The sequence below is a fragment of the Dermochelys coriacea genome, chromosome 11 (assembly GCF_009764565.3).
Source record: "Dermochelys coriacea isolate rDerCor1 chromosome 11, rDerCor1.pri.v4, whole genome shotgun sequence".
Taxonomy (NCBI): domain Eukaryota; kingdom Metazoa; phylum Chordata; order Testudines; family Dermochelyidae; genus Dermochelys; species Dermochelys coriacea.
In genome coordinates, this window is record NC_050078.2 from 60107298 (window position 1) to 60114526 (window position 7229).

At 47.1% G+C, this 7229-nt stretch overlaps 1 pseudogene; it reads left to right on the top strand.

The window, feature by feature from the left end:
• Window positions 1-4847, top strand: part of LOC119863158 — a 91981-nt pseudogene extending 87134 nt beyond the window's left edge.
• The last annotated feature ends 2382 nt before the right edge of the window (window positions 4848-7229 follow it).

A 7229-nucleotide genomic window follows, 5' to 3' on the forward strand; every position in this document is an offset into this window, starting at 1 on the left:
GCTTTAAGCTGTAAAGCTCTAGGGCCTGGTTCTCTCAGATCATCTCATTCTCTGTGTGACACTCAGCCTTTTTTATCACTGGTGGTTATCACATCCTGGGTTGTATCAGAGACTAGAAGCAGGGCTTTCTTGCTGAGGGTCCTCAACTGTAGAATTCATTTGATTCACCAGAGCCTAGATCCTTGGCCTTCACATCATGTTATACGTATCCTTTGTTCTCCCAAGTTTTCTATGTGGGGTGGAAGGGAATTGAAGGATGTATTCTGTCACAGTGGGACAGCATTAACTTCTCTGGGTTTGCTGGAAGATTATGTAGCATGACTCAACATGCCCCCACTCCCTGCTCTCCTATTCCACTCCCAAACCCAAAGAGCACAAAATACCCAGGATTCACACAGAAAGGCTTCTGTAGGGTTGGAGGGAGAGGTGCATGATGCCACTTTGTGCCCTCACCTAACAGATTTGGGCCATTTTTGCAGGTTTTTCTGCTGCATTCATCCCCCCTCTGTGCTCTAAACATAGAGGGGTGACCTGGCCCTGATACATCAGGCCTTGCTTGCCAAGAATCTATGTCCATTTATAGTCTGCAGTAAAAGAAATGGAGTAAAGCATGAAAGCCAAACCACATAAATGGCAAAGGTTTAGCCACCATCGTAGCCAAAACCTGTATCCAAACAGTAGAGCAAACTAAACTAATCACCCTTTCTTGGGATGGGAAAATAGGCTCTGTTTTGTTGTTTGGGAGCCATCAAACCAGGTTATGATAAGTGCCTTTATTTAAAGTTTTCTCCTAAAATCACTCCCTTGTAGAGTATGTGTTTGCAGTCATAACTTGTCAATGTCAGCTGAGGAGTCTCTCTCTGCCTGCTTAGGTAAACACACCACAGCATGTTCTGATCCAAGCTGGTTTTGGTGGCGCTATAACACAGCAGAGCAAACTATCCAGGCAATTCCCCAGCAGGCTTAAAGGGTGGATCAAACCAGATGCAGATGGAATCTGCTCACAATCTCTGTCCTACCCAATCTTGGTGTTAGAAAAAGGAAATGATGATGAGTGCACTGGTGAACCACAGAGCGAGGGACGTTGTGAAACACTGGGAACACATTGCCAGCCCAGCTGCTGAGCACAGGGCCATGCAGAAATTCTGCTTGGCCATTCTGTGGATGATAACACAAGCTGACTCTTTTTGCTTCCAACTCTCCAGACACTTGGAAAAGCACACACCAGTTTCACTACTGTGCTTTCAGTGGAAAAGAGGGGGATAGGGACCTACACAAGAGCATGTAGCATGATAAAACAAGCAGCCATGCCCTCTTCACTCAGGGTGAACTACAATAGGCATGGAGACACAGCCCAAAGCCCTCTGTGCCACTGAAGCTCCCAGCTGGGGGCAGGAGGCTGGCCAAAAATGTCAGTATAAAGAGGCTGCTGTGGGCAGGCAGACACAGTGAATCCAGTGGCCGAGACTGTTTGATCCAGTGGCATAGAGGGGCAGGATCTGAAAATAACAGTCCTGGAGGGGCATCCTTGCAACCCCTTTGCCTGCCTGCAAGTTGGGGGAATGAATTCCATCTCCACCTCTGCTTATTTCCCTGCACAATGTTAAATGTAGGCCATACTTATAGGATGGGGGATTCTATCCTAGAAAGCAGTGACTGAGAAATATTTGGGAGACATGGTAGATAATCAGATGAACATCAGCTCCCAGTGCAACCCTCTGACCAAAAGGGCTAATGCAATTCTTGAATGGACAAATTGGGGAATGTCAAGTAGGGGCAAAGAGGTTATTATACCTCTCCATTTGGCACTGATGTGACCACTGCTGGAATACTGTGACCAGTTCTGGTGCCCACAATTCAAGAAGGATGTTGATAAATTGGAGAGGGTTCAGAGAAGAGCCACAAGAATGATTAAAAGATAAGAAAACATGACTTATAGGGATAGATTCAAGGAGCTCAATCTAGTTAGTTTGACAAAGAGATGGTTAAGGGGTGTTTTGATTACAGACTGTCAGTGCCTACATGGGGATCAAATTTTTGATACTAGGCTTTTCAGTCTAGCAGAGAAAAGTATAACATGATGCAATGGCTAGTAGATGAAGATAGACAAATTCAGACTGGAAATAAGGTATGCATTTTTAACAGTGCAAGCAATTAACCATTGGAACAATTTACCAAGGATCATGGTAGATTCTCCATCACTGCATATTTTTAAATCAAGATTGAATGTTTTTCCAAAAGATGCTCTAGGAATTATTTTGCGGAAGCTCTATGGCCTGTGTTATGCAGGAGGTCAGACTAGATGATCACAATGGTCCCTTCTGGTCTTGGAATTTATGAATTACTTAGTTTATTATTATTACTTATACTACAATGTTGGCTAGAGGCTGTGACAATTCTTGGGATGCACAGGACTGTGAGTCACCCTGTTACCCCTGTGCCTCCAGCGTAGGGGAGACTTGCTTGTGCATAGCTGGGTGTCAACTCCCTGACAGCACCAGCCTGTTAGTCACCCAACCGCTCTCCTATGGGCTCTGACAGCCCTTGCTTTGCTTTGCAGATTAACAATAGGTGTACCCAAATCCCCAAGCCTTTTTGAAGTGTTTCCTTGTAGTGTCTAGCCCCTTCTCCACTGAACACCCACAGAAACACCGGGGCTGCTGGCCACAGAGGAACAGTGTATACACCAGCTTGAATGACTCAGCTCAGGATCAGCACCTAGCTTAATATCACAACATTTAGCTGTATTGGTAGTGAAAACAAGGATATTACCAAAGATTCAAGAGATACTGTGTAAGGATAATGGAAACAAAAGATTACATATAAAGCAAAATCATAACATGCTTTCTAGAGCCTAAACTTAACTGTTAGGTTAATCTCCTGTCCAATGAACTTTATCTCACTCAAAGCCTTGTGCACTGTCCTCCACCAAGGCTAGTTGTGATGCAGTTTTCATGAAAGTAAATCCACTGCCTGTTTACTTCCGAGGTGCAGAATGACTGGGTATCGTCTTTGTTTGAAGGGGTTCAAGAAAGATTTATTTGAGGATGTGGTCCCCATCGAGTATGGATTGTAATTGTTTGATGATACCTTGTATGGATTCCATTTTGGGGTACTAGGTGACAACTAAGGATGGGCGGTCTTGGGAGGTTTTTTAGATACAGTTGCTGCACACAGTAATAACTAGGCAGTGTGATAAAAATCTATTGACTTGGAAAATAAATGTCACTAAGGAGAAGGCTATTTTTACAAGCAAATTTTTGTTAATTTTTTTTACTTGCAAATATGCTCCCTGCAAAAATGTGTATGCATTTATATATCTATCTATCCTGATCTTATAAACTTCATGGCAGTGGAACCAAAGACCGGGATGGGTCCCTAGTTCTTTTCTGGGAGGGCTTCTCACCCACCCTCCTGCCACACATCTCCAGTCCTTTCTCAGGCTCTGTACAGAAGTCTCAGTTCCCTGGTGTTAATAGGGTGTTTAGTAGTGTCCTTCAAGGCTGGCAGTCTGCCCAGGAGACAGTATTAGCCTGATTAATTTAATTCCTATTTGCTAATGCCCACCCCTACTTCCTGAGCCTCAAACTTATTTTCAGAAAAGATCTGCAAAAAATTAAAATGGCACCAGCACTGCCATTGCAACGGGGAGGGATTGTTTCACAAAGGAAAAGACTGAGTCATTGATGGTTGACAAACCAGACCTTCTCCCTTGCTGTTTGTGCAGGAATTTCAGTCATGTCTAGCGTTCAAGAGCAAGCCCTTTACCACATGCAATTCACCTTGTTTTGGCCAGTGACACCAAGTCTGCGGGCCATATTTTCTCCTCTGAGATTTCCTTCTGATGGGGATAAAGCAGTGGGAATCCCACTCCTTTTGAAGTCAGAGGCAAGGGGCTTAAGGCAACACAATATAATTTATTTCCTCCTATACCCATCTAAACCCCTGCATGAAAATTCTGCTTGGTTCATCTTATGTGGCTTGAAGGGGAAGCATGGGAGATTTGGGGGGTGGGGCGGGAAATAGTGTTGATGCGGGAGAGCTGATTTTTGTGGCCCCATCATGTTGGGATCCTGCAGGGCTTTCTCCCAGTAAGTTATTGCTGGTCAACATTAACTCTCACTCCACACCTTCAGACTTTCCACAGGGGAGGTTGGGGCTAAGCATAAAAAGGGAAACCAAGACAGAACAGTTCCCAAGGCAGCCATCAGACTAAACCATGGAAGGTCTAAGACTCTGCACTGATGCCCGCCCCATCACTCTAAAAATTTCCTTAGATCTGTGCGATTTCCCTGCAGATGTCATGACCTCTGTAGTTTAATATAGCCACAGTTCCACAGATAACCAATCTCTACACATCCCTCCCGCCCCATCACATGATGTAGTGGAAACACTGTTGCCAATTTTTCTACCTAACTTGGGCCCTTTGGCCTATAGGCTCATCCCTGAGCGGCCTGAGTTGTCTGTGTTACTGGAGCTTGATTTTCATTAACTATGAAAAGCTACTTAAGGTCATGGCTGATTTTACAATCCATTATAATCAAGGTGTGAAAGTATGGATTAGCGTGAGCAGTGACATTTACATGGATAAAAAGAAAACATTTTGGGCCCACAGATTTTGAATTACAGTGAATTCTCTCTTGTTTAATAATGTCAAACTTAACAAAACTATGATTTTTTCTTTTTTCCCTTTTAGATTGCCAAAGATAAGCCTGGAACCTATAAACCTTGGGCCATCTACATAGCCTAATACTGTGTTTTCCAAAGTATGAAATAATTATGTGATTGTTTCCATCACTGTTGGCTTAAAGCATTCCAAATGTAGAAATAAAATATTTGATTTAAAACCCACTGTCATACACACACATTTGTGGACCAAGATATTATTAACTGCAGCTCCACTGTATTGACAGAAAGGAGATCTTTAATTTTGGAGTAACTCGGGGACCAAATTCTGTTCTCTGTTGCATCATTGTAAATCTGGAGTAACCCCATGGCCTTCAAAGTAATTACACACTGGAGTAAGAGAAAGCAGAATTTACCCCCAAATCGCAAGCTATGTTTCTTTGTCACTTGCAGCATCCACTTTATGACCCACTTACACCCATTGTTGTCATTATTACTAATTGAGTCTATTGCTGTAGCACAGGGGTGGGCAAACTTTTTGGCCCAAGGGCTACATCGGGGTGCGAAACTGTATGGAGGGCCAGGTAGGGAAGGCTGTGCCTCACCGAACAGCCTGGCCCCTGCCCCCATCCAACCCCTCCCACTTCCCGCCCTCTGACTGCCCCCCTCAGAGCCCCCACCCATCCAACCCCCCGAAGCTCCTTGTCCCCTGACTTCCCCCTCCCAGGACCCTTGCCCCTAACCACCCCCCAGAACCCCACCCCAGAACCTCTGCCTTATCCAACTGCCCCCTGTTCCCCATCCCCTGACCACCCCCTCCTGAAACTCCGCCCCCTGCTCCCTCTCCCTTGACTTCCCCCGGGGACCCCCTGTCCCTTATCCAACCCCCCGGCCCAGGCCCCCTTACCGTGCCACTCAGAGCAGCATGTCTGACAGCTCTGCCACCCGGCCAGAGCTAGACACGCTGCCACTCTGCCTGGCAGGAGTGCGCAGCCCCACTGCCCATCAGAGCACTGACCGCGTGGCTGCATGATTGCGGGGGAGGGGGAACAGTAGGGGAGGGGCCAGGGGTTAGCCTCCCCAGCCGGGAGCTCAGGGGCCAGGCAGGACGGTCCCGGGGGCCGTAGTTTGCCCACCTCTGCCGTAGCAGTATAAATAAACAGCTGAACTACCTAGCCCATGTTCTGGTTCTGAATTATGTTATGAACTTGTAACCACAAGGAAAGTCTAGTTATGGGTTTTGACTGACACCTACCCGAGCCTGAGCTTGGAGTTGGGGGTTAACATTTTTAAAATGTTTTCTCTGTAATGCTTTCATGTTAAGGATAAATGTGCTTGCTTAGAAAGGACTGTGACTTAAAAGTGCAGGCAACACACTGGAGAGAAAACGAAGTGCAGACACTAGCCTTTTCAATAGTCTGTTTTGCTGGGAATACCAAATTGTAGGCAGGGATCTGTGCAGCCTTAAGAATCCCCGGTCAGGCGGGAGTGAGATGTTGTTCTCCGCCAAAGAAAGATGATACCAGGGACCACAGAATGCGAATACAGGTGCAGTTACCCTGAAACTGTGACAGGAACCATAAGGAGGAACAGCAGAAGGCAAATGTGTTCCTGAGAGCTTATCTGCAACCAAACAAATGCTATTATTTATTATTATTATTAATACTGTAACCATGATAAAATATCAAATACACCTTAGTTATTCACCCCTCTGGGCTTCATAGGGCAGTCTGCCTATACCACGCCTCTCCTGTTTAGATTGTAAAGTCCTTTTTGTATTTTGTACAGCACTAAGCATAGTGTTGGTACCTCAAAAACACGGAATGCCATCAGATGTAAAATATGTGTTACACGGGGTGGGGGGGGAATCCCTTCTCCCTCCGTATTTTTTTTAATCCTGGGGGAAATTGAGAGCATCCACAAACTGAATAGTTTGTATCGCAGCAAAAGAAATAAAACGTCTCATTTGGGCCATCTTTGTCTGGAGGCAGAATTCGCCTCAGCCCTCAGGGGTCACCCAACGAATGTGTTTCCTGCACAGTGCAATCGGGGTGGGGATGAACCTGCTCTTTGGAAGCCTAATGAAGGGCTGAACGGATTAGGAGAGCCACGTTCTCGCCCTAGCAGTGATTCACCAGTGCAGGGGGGGGGAGCATTCAGATTTTTGTCATCGGTATCATCAATCTCCACCAGGCGGGCGCGCGCAGGCTCCACCCCGCAGCCGCGCTCCGTGGGCGGGTTGGCGGGGGGGGAGGGGAACGGGGAGGGCTCAGCCCAGCTAAAATGGCCGCGCCTCCAGCGCACGCGGCTCAAGGTCCCGGGCTGCTGCGCGCCACGTGCCCAGCAGGGGGCGCTGCCTCGCCCTCCCCCGCCACTCAAAGAGTCTGAGTGACGTCCCGGGAACGCAAACCGTCAACGGCCCCTTTCCGGGCAGCTGCGATTCCCCCCGCCCCCTCTCAATGGACTGATCCACTTGCCTAGAGAGGGGCGGTGAGACGGTCGCCAACCATTGACGGTAAAGCAGGAGGCCGGGGATCTGGGCGCGCTCACTGACGGGGAGAGGGGAGCTAGATCCGCCTGTTCGCGGCGACGGAAGGGAAGGC